Source organism: Myotis davidii, unplaced genomic scaffold, assembly GCF_000327345.1.
Source record: "Myotis davidii unplaced genomic scaffold, ASM32734v1 scaffold332, whole genome shotgun sequence".
NCBI classification, from domain to species: domain Eukaryota; kingdom Metazoa; phylum Chordata; class Mammalia; order Chiroptera; family Vespertilionidae; genus Myotis; species Myotis davidii.
Window position 1 is genome coordinate 7,533,961 of NW_006285779.1, and position 13,195 is coordinate 7,547,155.

General features: G+C 40.3%; 1 protein-coding gene across 4 annotated transcripts in view; it reads right to left on the bottom strand.

Moving 5' to 3' along the window:
• The window catches only part of ZNF518A (zinc finger protein 518A), a 44,998-nt gene that overhangs the window by 24,186 nt on the left and 7,617 nt on the right, over window positions 1–13,195 (bottom strand). For 3 of the 4 annotated variants that reach the window (XM_006756619.2, XM_015559389.1, XM_006756618.2), the window contains exon 1: window positions 316–935. The exons of the other annotated variant lie outside the window; for it this stretch is intronic. The gene's annotated coding sequence lies outside the window, so the exon portion shown is untranslated. Of the gene's footprint in view, window positions 1–315; window positions 936–13,195 lie in introns of those variants that run through there. 4 annotated transcript variants of the gene reach the window in all.

Here is a 13,195-nt window from a genome sequence, read left to right on the forward strand (position 1 = left end):
GTCGCACGCCGCTCCAGCTCCTGGGCAGCGGGGAAGTGAACGCGCGGGCGGAAAACACGCACGGCTACGGTTAGCGCCGGCCGCCTGCAGGGGAACCAACTGAGAGAACCAACTTCCCCAGAAAAACTTTGCAGCAAGTTAGGCGAAAGCACTGAATGGCCGGGACTATTTAACAGGCGCTTCCTATCTTGGGGCGGCTCCCCAGCCGGTTCGAGGTGCCCTGGCGCCCCACAAACTCGCCCTTTGCCCCCTGACTGTCCCTTCAGAAGCCTCGGCATCCTATCAAATCTGGGCGGCCCCGCTCACAGGGAATACCTGTCGTGGTCCCCATTGCCTGCGAGTCCCTGATGGCGGCCATTACACTTCCATCCGGGTATTGCCGAAAGCGGAGCGCCGCGCCACCAGGAGCGCCAGCTGTGGCGGATGGATCCGCGCCGCACCTGGAGCCAGCGGAAGAGGACGGAGGCCGGCAGGACCCGCGCGGAGCCTGGCGGGACTAGGCCATTGAGCTGGGGTGGCCGCTGACCCCCCAAGTGGTGCGGCTCGCCGCGGTAGTGACGGACCCCCCGTCCTGCTCACCAGTAGCTGGAGAGAGCCTACTCCCAATGGGACGAGCGCCAAGCCTCCACCAGAAGCAGGAACTGTCGTACTGGCAAGCCCTGGCTGACTGGGAAGGGTCTCAATCCCGAGCTTTAATCATTTCCGGCTTTGAAAATGGCGTCTTCCCCGCCCCTTGTTTCTGAGAGACAGGTTTTTGCGGCCTTTGCAGCCCATGTCAGCGAAGGAAGATGCTACAAGCGGCTGTGGAAGACATACTGAACTCCAAACATGTACACATTTAATACCTGATCTGAGAACTATCGAAAGTATCCCTCCGCTTGACAGGGTTAGACAAAAAGGTCAATATCGTGACTAGGTTTCCCTCCCAAAGAACAGAATGGCTCCTGGTTTCTCTTTTGGGGCTTTTCTGAAACGCAACTGACTCATTCACCTCACTTTTTACACAAGTTCTTTTACTTGTAACAGATACAAAAAGAACTGACTGGGGCAGAGAAATATGCTAAAAGATTGAAAGCGAAACCACGCTAGAACTATTTTTTATGCCCCTTTTTTTTGGAAGTTCACATGGAGTTTATAATTGAAAACGTTGTCTATCATAAGCATTTTTCATTGTCCTGCCGCCACACCAGCTTTTCTCGGCGCTTCACTGAAGCGGACCCTGCAAGAGCCGCGTTCATCCTCGGAGCTTCTCATCGCGGTGTCTTAGCCACGGGCCTCCTCCCGGGAAAGGCGAAGGAGGGACTCACATTAGAGTGTTCGTACATCTTGTGCTCTTACGCCTTCACCCCAGGAGAGCCTACAGTTACTACCTGAAGGAAGGCCCTTACGGAATGGGAAACATGTGATGGATTTTATTCTGCATTAAACATCCTCCTCCAGCCCCTTGCTCCAGTCTTCATATCCCCGTACAAGTCAGAGGTACACACATCACACAAGAAAGAGGGTACGATTTTTTTTTAGTAGCAAACAAAAAATAAAAAGATTGTTGGGAACATGGACAGAGTTGCTTATTCTGTGTTTAGATGTGGTTTTGTTTTACAGACTAAGAAATTGCGCCCCTCTGTGCAGTATTCACCTTATAACTTCATTCTCACGTATACAAATACGTATAGTCACCTACAAACCTTGAAAATCTGCACATATGGAAGATTATGGAAGAATTGGAATGTTAAAATAATTGGAGTGGAAAGTTAAATCATAGCTTAAGGAAGGATTCTGGAATATTTTGTGCAAATGGTGATAGTCAAAAACATTTCATCTTGATTACAAACCGCTATCTGCTTTTCAATATGTGATTCATGGACATTGTGCCATAAAGCAAATCACTTCAAGACAAATTTTCTCCTAAAAATAACACATAGGTGGGAATTACTTTTCACTCTAGATTCACACCTCTGAATTACAGAAAATATACCATAAGAGTCACAACAAACATATAAGCATTTTAAAAATGTAAGCACATTCCTAGCCAGTTTGGCTCAGCAGATACAGCATCTGCCTGCAGACTGTAGGGTCTGCGGTTCGATTCTGGTCAAGGGCACATGCCAGGGTTTCCGGTTCCACTCCCAGTAGGGGTTGTGCAGGAGGCAGCCGATCAATAATTCTCTCTCATCATTGATGCTTCTATCTCTCTCTCCTTCTCCCTTCCTCTTTGAAATCAATAAAAATGTATTTTTTAAAAAATGTAAGCATGTTTTAGTTATAGTATATCACAAACATTATATAAACAGTAACTGTTATAATCAGAAAGATTTAAATGACATTAATTTTAACAGCAAGAGTCTCTTAAACATGGCTCTCTCCTTTTTACTGATAAAGTCCAGACTGCCTACCTCCAACAATATAATCAAGTGCCAGAATGTGAAAAAGAGAGATACAAAGAGCCTGGGTGATCTAGCTTCAAGTGGTCACACTGCTTGGTCAAGAATATTATAGATTAAAATAGCTAAGATCTGGAAACAGCCCAAGTGCTCATCAGTAGATGAGTGGAATACTATGCATCAGTAAAAAAAATAAATAAATAAGTTTTGCATAGAGCAGCAGTTCTCAACCTTGGCTGCACATTAGAATCACTTGGGAATCTTTTTAAAATCCTGATTTCTGGGCCTCATCCTCCACAAATTCTGTTTCTTTGTTACTAATGTTGTGGCCCCACCCATAACAAAGAAACAGAATTTCTGGAGGATGAGGCCCAGAAATCAGGATTTTAAAAAGATTCCCAGGTGATTCTAATGTGCAGCCAAGGTTGAGAAACCAATGGCATAGAGCAACCTGGAGAGTATTACGCTAAGCAAAATGAGCCAGTCAGAGAAAAACAAGGATCACATGATCTGTTTCCTTGCTTCTTGTCTCCCTGTCCCCACTGAACTGTCAGCTCCATGAGGATTCATGATCTCACTTACATGTGGAATCTAACAAACAAAAAAAAACAGATAAACAAAATAGATCCAGAGACATAGAAGTATAGAACAGACTGTGGAAACTCAGAGGGAAGGGAGGGAGGATGGTGGGTGGAAAGTGATCATCCAAAGAATTTGTATGCACATATGCATAACCCCATGGACATAAACAATAGGGTGGTGAAGGCCTGGGGTGGGGGATAGGGGCAGGGGCGGCTAGAAGGGGTCAATGGGGGGAGAGGGGGACATATGTAATACTTTCAACAATAAAGATTTAATTTTTTAAAAAGAATATTATAGCCCTACCCAGTTTAGCTCAGTGGATAGAGTGTTGGCCTATGGACTGGAGGGTCCTGGGTTTGATTCTGGTCAAGGGCACATGCCTGGGTTGCAGGCTGGGTCTCGAGTGGGGGGCATGCAGGAGGTAGCTAACCAGTGATTCTCTCTCAACATTGATGTTTCTATCTCTCTCTCCCTCTACCTTCCTCTCTGAAATCAAGGCAGGGGCGGCTAGAAGGGGTCAATGGGGGGAGAGGGGGACATATGTAATACTTTCAACAATAAAGATTTAATTTTTTAAAAAGAATATTATAGCCCTACCCAGTTTAGCTCAGTGGATAGAGTGTTGGCCTATGGACTGGAGGGTCCTGGGTTTGATTCTGGTCAAGGGCACATGCCTGGGTTGCAGGCTGGGTCTCGAGTGGGGGGCATGCAGGAGGTAGCTAACCAGTGATTCTCTCTCAACATTGATGTTTCTATCTCTCTCTCCCTCTACCTTCCTCTCTGAAATCAATTAAAACAATAACAAAAAAGAATATTATAGACTGATTCTCCAGTCTGTCAGTTGAACATAAATTTCAAGTATTATCCTTCCCAATGTCCTTTGCATATTTTTAAAACATGCTTTTATTGATTTTAGAGAGGAAGGGAGAGGGAGAGATAGAAACATCAATGCATCAACATCAATCGGCTCCCTCCTGCACACCCCCTGCTGGAGATTAAGCCTACAACCTGGGCATGATGTGCCCTGACCTAGAATCAAACCATGAGGTCAATGCTCAACCATTCAGCCACACCACCTGAGCTGCAATGTGGTGTGTTTTTTAATGTAATATCTATTCAGCAGACACTTTCTTGAACATCATTCTGTTCCAGAAACTGTGCCATAAAAAATAAGGCATGATCTCTCAAGGTGTCACCAGTTCAATGGGAGAATTTTAAACCCCTGAAAGATTTAATAATTCAACAAAGCAATTACAAAGGTGGGATTTCAGACACTACAATAGGTGATGGGAAATTTTTTAAAGTAAGCATCTCTTACAGTTTCCTTGCAGTTCATACTTCCTGGATGATCAAGACTCTGGATATACTGTTATTTTTGTTAAATTTTTATTAAATATAGAGTTACTCTTAGCTCTTTCAGTGGATACTATAGTCAACTGTGAAGAACATTTACACTATAAACCAGCGGTTCTCAACCTGTGGGTCGCGACCCCTCTGGTGGTCAAATGATCCTTTCACAGGGGTCGCCTAAGACCATCCTGCATATCAGATATTTACATTATGATTCACAACAGTAGCAACATTACAGTTATGAAGTAGCAGAGAATATAATTTTATGGTTGGGTCACAACATGAGAAACTATATTTAAAGGGCCAGAAAGTTGAGAACCATATAAACTATATTGGACTTAAATAGTTTGAGGTACCTTTCCCTGTCCCCAATTACATTAGATTCTTTTCTCTTTTTTTCTGTATTAGGTAGAGCTATTATGTCTCCCAACCTTGGTAGAGTGGCCTAATGTACTAGGTGTTCTGTATGGTCAAGTGGGAGAGCCTCCCCAAACACCCAAGCAGGGCACTTGAGGCGTACCCCCTGTGTGGGCTGTATATAACCCTCCTGTTGTAATTGAGCTTTGATTGCTGCTGTCATGTCAATAGGAGGGACTTACCCTCAGGCCTATCAGCTGCAAGAATTGGCTGCAACCACTGACCACCAACCTCTGACCACTGTGGAGGATCAGCTGTGCCGGGGCCCACTCCATACAGCAGGACTTACTTCAGCAGGGCTCTGTAACAGCTGCATCTTCCCCTTGAGTGTATCACTTGTGGACATGGTTGGGTAATGTGATCTGAAGCTGTCTATTGGGTGCACTAGTTCTGGGCAGGCCAAAATCAGCTGCCACCTGTGTTCTGCCCAGGTTCACACAGCATGAGCTACATACAAAGTGATCTGCAGATGGCTTCTATGTGGGCTGAGCTTGGAGGTACCCAGGTGAGGCCAAACTTCAAACCAAGGCCACCTGCTGCTAGTTCTGTGCCTGAAGCCATTTAGCGAGAGGTACAGGGCACACTGAGGCCAATGCTGCTCGTTTGAGAGAATTTAGGAAAATCTGAAGCATGATCCAAGACAGGCCATTTGTGTGAAAAAGCCACTGGAAACAGCTTGGGTGGGCCTGGAAGTTGGGTAGGGTGAGGCTTCAAGGAATCATCAGGTCAGAGCAATAGTGTGAGCCAGATTGATGGGAGTCTCAGATACGGTGTCACCCTGCCAGTTCTGTGGAGGGGGGGGGGGGGCTCATCAAAGTGCCAGCACTTCTGTTTGGGAGAAAGTTGTCCCTCAGCTTTCACCCTGATTGTAGGGAGCCGATATAGGGTTAAGCCTCAGAACCTCTCACTATAAAATAAAGGCTCAGCTTGCCTTGGGATCTCTCTCTCTGTGGTCTCAACCAGGCACAGGGAAGATCCACGGAGACTAAGGAAAGCTAGAGAGCTATGAACGCTGTCTCCGTGTGTAAAACATTCTTCGCCGACTCCGTCCACACCTTTGGGAACCCCTGGAACTGCTGGGGCTGGACCCCGGCACCTGATGAGGCCAAGATAACCCTGATACCAAAACCTAGCAAGGATAACACACACAAAAGAAAACTACAGACCAATATATCTGATAAACACAGATGCAGAAAATCCTAAACAAAATACTAGCAAATCAAATACAACAATACATTAAAAAAATAATATATCACGATCAAGTGGGGTTTACTCAAAGGGCACAAGGATGGTTCAACATATGCAAATTGGCCAATATAAGACACCACATTAACAAAATAAAGGACAAAAATCATATTATCACATCAATCGATACAGAAAAGGCATTTGATAAGATACAACATCCATTTATGATTAAAATAATAGAATGGGTATAGAAGGAAAGTATCTCAACATAATAAAGACCTATAACAAACCCTCAGCTAATATCCTACTCAATGGTGAAAAACTCAAAGCTATTTCTCTAAGATCAAGAACAAGACAAGATGTCCACTCTCACCACTCTTATTTAACATAATACTGGAAGTTCTAGCTAGAGCAATCTCAGGCAAGAGAAAGAAAAGACATCCAAACTGAGAATGAAAAAGTAAACCTGTCACTTTTTGCAGATGACATAGTTATTTATATAGAAAACCTAAGTGCTCCCTCCAAAAAAATAACTATTAGCAACAACAAAGTAAAGTTGCAAGATACAAAATCAATGTATAAAAATCTATTGCATTCCTATATATTAACAATGAAATTTAGAAAAAGAAATGGAAAAAACAATTCCTTTTGCAATTGCAACAAAAGCATAAAATACCCAGAAATAAATTTTAAAAAGGATGTGAATGATCTATATACTGAAAACTACAAAGTATTATTAAAAGAGATTGAAAAAGACACAACAAAAATAAAAGATCTTCCATTTGTGTTCATGGATTAGAAGAATCAACTTAGTTAAAATTAAGCTTGAGCTTATAGTCCTCCCTAGCTCCTTCCTACTTAGCTAATGGGCTGTGGGAGGTGCAACAAGTGCTGCCAAAACAAGGTGAAACTCACAAGAACATTGTAAACATGTTGACCACTTCCCTTGTTTTGCTTTGTGTGCACTGACTATAAAATAAAGCTTCTGCTTGCAGGCTGGGTCTCTCTGCGTCCTTATCCAGGCACAAGAAATCCACATCACCCCATCTGTATTCTCTTGTCTGTCTTCTTTAATCCTTCACCGCCCCTCCTCAGGCTCACCAAACCTGGCCTTGCTGAGCACAGTTCAATCTGACAGCTCCAATACTTGAATCACCTGTAAAAATATATCTACCATCTCTTTTTAACCTAGTTTTTGGTTATTTGAACATTTTTATAGCATGCCTCAAAATTTTTACTGGGTGCCAGACATTGTGTATTTAAAAAAATGTAAAATTTTTAATGATCTATCTCTTTCCTGAGCCAGTTAAGTTTTCCTCTGGCAAACAGTTATGGTACAAATAGATCATCTTAATGGTATCTAGGTTTGGTTTTAGGCTTTGTTAAAGTTTATTTATTTTTTTGTCCTTACTTTTAAGATATGGCTTTTCTGTGCTCTCTTCTAAAAGTTGACAAATACCCTCAGGGAAAAAAAAATCAAGAGTTTATCAAAACTGATCAGAGAAATTTATCAACTACCAGTCAGAATTTCTAGAAGATAAAAACATAGTAATTGAACACTGGAACTCAAGGATTGCATTAAAGTACATACTGAAATCTTATAAAGGAGTGATGAAGTGGAAGACAGATCTGAAGATATATACTAAATGCAACTTTAAAAGTCAAAGAGATAAAAACAATAAAAAAGAACTAAGGTACAAGAAAAAGTAATAATTCCAGAACATCTCATCAGAGCTCCAGAAAGAAAACAAATAGGGAAAATACTAGAGAGTCAATACTTGGAGAAACAACCTCTTAGACATGGCTATAATTGACCCTGGCAGATGTAACTTAGTTGGTTGGAGTATCGTACCATACACCAAAAGGTGGAGGTTTCATTCCGGTCAGGGCATATACCCCGGTTGCAGGTTTGATCCCTGGTTGGGGTAAGTGCAAGGGGCAACTAATTGACTTTTCTCTCTCTCTCTAGCCCTCTGCCCCCCCAAATCCATTTAAAAAATTTCTATAATTGAAAAAAAGAAACCAAACTTCATATTCAGAAAGTCCAGAAAATCCAAAATACGATATATAGAGAGAAGATGAAGAGGAGAAGGAAGGGAAGAAAAGAGGGGAGGGGGGAGAAGAAACCTTAAATGCAGGGGGGGGGGGAAAGGCTTATTATATATTTTTAAAAGCAATGATTAGATTGAGTAATGATTTTTCCAAGGGCACAATAGCACATTTCCCATAAAAGACTGAAAAATATACTGATAACCTATAATTGTATACTAAGCAGAAATATCTTTCAACATCAAGGACAAAGTAAAGACATTTTTAAGACAAAAATCTGAAAAAGTTCACAATCAACTTTCATTGAAGAAACTTTAAAACATAATTTAGAAAGAAAGACAATTATTCCAAGAATAATATATGAGAGTGGTAGAATTAGCAAGCAAAAAAATAAAAAAAATCATATGATCCTATCAATAAATGCAGAAAAAGCATTTGCCAAAATACAATACTCATTCAAAATAAAAACTCTCAGCAAACTAGAAATAGAGGGAAACTTCCTAAACCTGATTTTTAAAAATCTATAGAATACTTGTAGCTAACATTATACCTAATGTTCATAAACTCGATGCTTTCTGCTAAGATGAGGAATAAGGCAAGGGTGTCCCCTTTCACCACTTCTGTTAACCATCATTCTGAAAATAAACTAAATGGATACAGATTGGGAAGGAAGTAATGCAACTTTCTTTTGATTGCAGATGACATGATTGTCTGGGTAGCAAATCCAAGAGAATTAGAAACCACATCAAAAAGACTCCTAAAACTAATAAGAGATTACAGCAAGGTTTCAGGGTACCACATTAATATACAAAATTGAGGTGCTTTCCTATATTCTAGCAATGAACAATTGAAATTTGAAATTAAAAACATAATGCTATTTACATTAGCACACAAAAATGAAGTACTTAGGAATAAACCTAACAAAACTGGGTTTGACAATAATTTTTAAATACAATATCAAAAGCATTATTCATGAAAGAAAAAAACTGATTAATTGTACTTCATTAAAATTTCAAATTTCTGCTCTGTGAAATGCACTACATGTGGAAAACGCAAAATCTAAGGAAAGAAACCAAAGAGGGTCTAAATAAATGGAGAGATGCCCCACTTCATGGGTAAGAAGCAGCAATATTATTAAGATGTTTGGTCTTTCAAATATCTAAACATCTTAAGATTTAATAATCATTATGAAAACATTCCCAACCTGATCTATAGACTAATACAATCCAATAAAAATTCCAGCAAGCTATTTTGTGGATATCAACAAATTCAAGTTTACATGGCAAGTCAAATGACCTAAAGTAGTTGACAAAATACTGAAAAGGAAAATAATGTGACTATTGACACAACTTGACTTCAAGACTTACTATGAAGGCACGTACTTGAAGCAGTGTTGTACTCGTAAAAGAATAGACAAACAGGTCAATGGAATAGAATAGCCCAAAAGTAGATACACATAGATACATGCAACTGATGGTTGCTAAAGGAGCAAAGGCATTTTAATGGAGAAAGGTTAGTCTTTCAACAAACAGTGCTGGAACAAAAGGATATCCACATGGGGAAAAAAAAGAATGAAAAAAGAATCTAGACATAGACCTTACACCTTTCACATCAAAATGGATCATAGATCTAAGTGTAAAATGCAAAACTATAAAAATTCTAGAAGATAACACAGGAGAAAATCTAGGTGACATTGGGTTTGACAATGACTTTTATATACAATACCAAAAGCATGGCTCATGAAAAAAAAAACTGGTAAGTTGGACTTCTTTAAAATTTAAAACTTCTGCTCTCTGAAATGCACTATTTAAATAATGAAAAAGGAGGCCATGTTCTGGGAGAAAATATCTCAATAAAGGACTTCTATTCAAATATACAAAGAAGTCTTAAAACTCAACAGTCAGAAAACAACTTACTTAAAAAAGGGAGCTAAAAAAATGAACAAACACCTCACCAGAAATGATATACAGATGGCAAATACGTATTTGAGAAGATTCTCAACATCATATGTCCTTAGGGAAATGCAAATTAAAACAATGATATACCACTACACGCCTGTTAGAATGTCTGAAATACAAAAACCAAAGACTGAAGAAGATGTGGAGCAACAAGAACCCTCACTTTTTGCTGGTGGGAATGCAAATGGTACGGCCCAGTTAGAAGATTATTTTGCAGTTCTTTACAAAGCTAAACATGGTCTTACTATATGATCCAGGAGTTGCCCTCCTGTGTACTTGCCCAAATGAACTGAAAAGTTATGTCCACACAGTTATTCATACATAATTGCCCAAAACTGGAAGCAACCAAGATGTCCTTCAAAGGGTGAATAAACTGATGAACAAACTGTAGTATATCCATGCAATAGAATATTATTTAGCAATAAAAAGAAAGACACTACCAATTCAGAAAGACCTGGAACAATCTTAAATGCATGTGAAGACAATCTGAACATGGCTAGAGTCTCCAGTAGAATCTTGAGTCAGAGGTGTGATAGAAAATATTCACACCATCTCCTAACTTTGAAGAAAATGCTTCTAAATTTAGTCATCAATATATTTTTATGGGCTTTTCATTGATATCAATTATGATACTTAGGAATTTCTTATCTTGGTTGCTAAAGATTTGTTTTTTAAATAATAAATACATTTTTAATATCATCAGTTTTGCCTCATTCATTGACCATTGAAATGGTCATACTGTTCATTTGATTTGTTAACATTGGGGGAAGCAAAGAAAATATGAGTTTAATCCATAGACCGATGAAATCCAACCTTGAGGACAGACTCCTTCCTTGGCTCTTACCAGCCTTCCTCCAGTTCTCCCCTCTGCCCAATGCCCCTCCCCTCCCCTCCTTTTTCTGCTAAAAAGGCCTTCTCACACATCCACAGCCCGCTCCTTCCTGACCCTCTTTCCACCTAGCAGTCAGAACCAGCGGTTGTCTCTGGGGCTCCCACTGCAGTTGGCTCACCCACAGTTCTGACCTTTATTTTGGAGTGCTATGTTCCTGCCTGCTGCCCTATAGAACATAACTTGGGGTGGGGAGGGGCTGCGTGAGAAGGGGGTGTGTAAAGGACAAGTGATCAAGAAAGAGTCCTAGAGGCGAAGGTGGCCAAAGGATATTTAAGCCCAAATTTTGAGCCAGCCCTGCCACATGGAGCTCCCCGGGTGAACAATATAACATTGTGAGTTATATTGATAAAACTTTAGTTCAACCACTGTTAAAGTTCTGATTTAAACTTGGCCATGATACATTGTTTTAGTGTGTTTCTTGATTCAATTTTTAAATATATATATATATATATATATTTCCTATTTTGGATGCAAAGTATTACATATATGTATTTAAATGTACATGTAGGTTTAGATATACATTTTTATAATCTTTTTTTCTGTATAAGCCATCATTTCCTGAAGGAGAGTATCTTAAATCTTCATCTGTGGCTTGAAATTGCCAATTTATTCCCTTAATTATATCATTTTTCTATATGCCTGTTGAGTTATCAAGTTAGACTAAGCAAAGTTCATGATTTGATGATGGATTTTACTTTTATCATTATGAAATTGTCTTGTTATTCTTAATAATTTCACTTAAATTGTCTTTTGCCTGATATAATGTTTGCCAGATTATGTCTCCTGGTCTATTTATTTCTATCTCTTCACTTTCAACCTTTCATTGTAGTATTATTTTCAGATGTTTCTTATAAACAAAGTTAATTTTTAAAAACTGAATCTGCATCTTTTCACTTAATAATTATCCTTAAATTATCATACACTTTCTTAAATTTTCTTTTTTAATCCTCACCTGAGGATATGTTTTTACTGATTTGAGAGCGAGACAAAGGAAGAAGGAGAGAGAAACATGGATTAATTGCTTCCTGTATGCTCCCCGACCAAGAATCAAACACACAGCCCAGGTACGTGCATATTCATTTCATTCCCAAACATGACAAAAACCTTATCATGCTTTTACTTTCCTTCAATCTTCTGCATACAGTATACTACTTACAAAATTGATATCTGTTTCAGGTTCTATGACTGGGGAGAGGGGAACCCTCAGAGCTTAATATTATAAAACAAACTATTATGCTTATGGATTTTGTGGGTCAGAAAATCAAACAGGACACAAAGGGGATGACTTATCTGTTTTATAATGTTTGTCATCTCAGTTGGAAGACTCAAAGGCTGAGTACTGAAATTATCTGATGATTCGTTCACCCAGAAGTCTAGTGGTGGATGCTGGCTGGGAGGTGCACTTCCTTTTCACATGGATGTGTTTGGCCTCTCTTTGTAAACTAGTTTGGGCTTCCTCACAGCATGGTGGCTGATTTTGCCAGAGCAAACTTCCCAATAAGAGACAGCAAGGCTGACACTATCCTTGTGACCTACTCTCAAAAGTCACATCGCAAGCATTACATCTGTGCATTCTATTGGTCAGAGCAGTCACAAGTCTACCCAATGTCAAAGGGAAAGAAATAGATTATAACACCTCTTGATGGAGAGTGACAAGTTTCTGGAAAAGCATATAGGACTAAAAGTATTCCTATGTCTATTTTTTGAAAAATACAAATCTGACATCAGTATCACTTAGAATATATATGCCAGACTGATATTAAGGAACATTGTATATATTTAGGTGTATGACATATCTACACTAATAAAAGACAAAGATGCTAATTTACTGTAACCCTTGCTATGCCCACCAGCCAATTAGAAGAGTATGCAAATTAACCCAACAAAGATGGTGGTTAATTTGCATGCACAGGCACCCAGCAAAGACTGAAGACAGTGTAGAAGGAAGCCAAGCACTGCAGAAGGGAGCCAAGCAGCGGAGAAGGGAACGGACTGGAGGTAGCAGAGACGGGAGCGGACCTGAGGCAGTGGAGAAGGGAGGGAGCGAGGTGGTGGACACAGGAGGGAGGCGAAACAGAGGACACAGGAGGGAGCTAAAGCAGCGGGGAAGGGAGGGAACCAAGGCAGTGGAGAAGGAAGGGAGTGAGGCAGCAGAGCAATGACATGCACTGACCACCAGAGGGCAGAGGCTCAATGCAGGAATGGAAACAACAGGCATGGAAACATGGAATAGACTGATGAATCTCAGAGGGCAAGAAGAATAGACTGATGAACCCTAACTGGTTTGGCTTAGTGGATAGAGTGTTGGCCTGCAGACTGAAGGGTCCCAGGTTCGATTCTGGTCAAGGGCATGTACCTTGGTTGTGGGCACATCTCCAGTA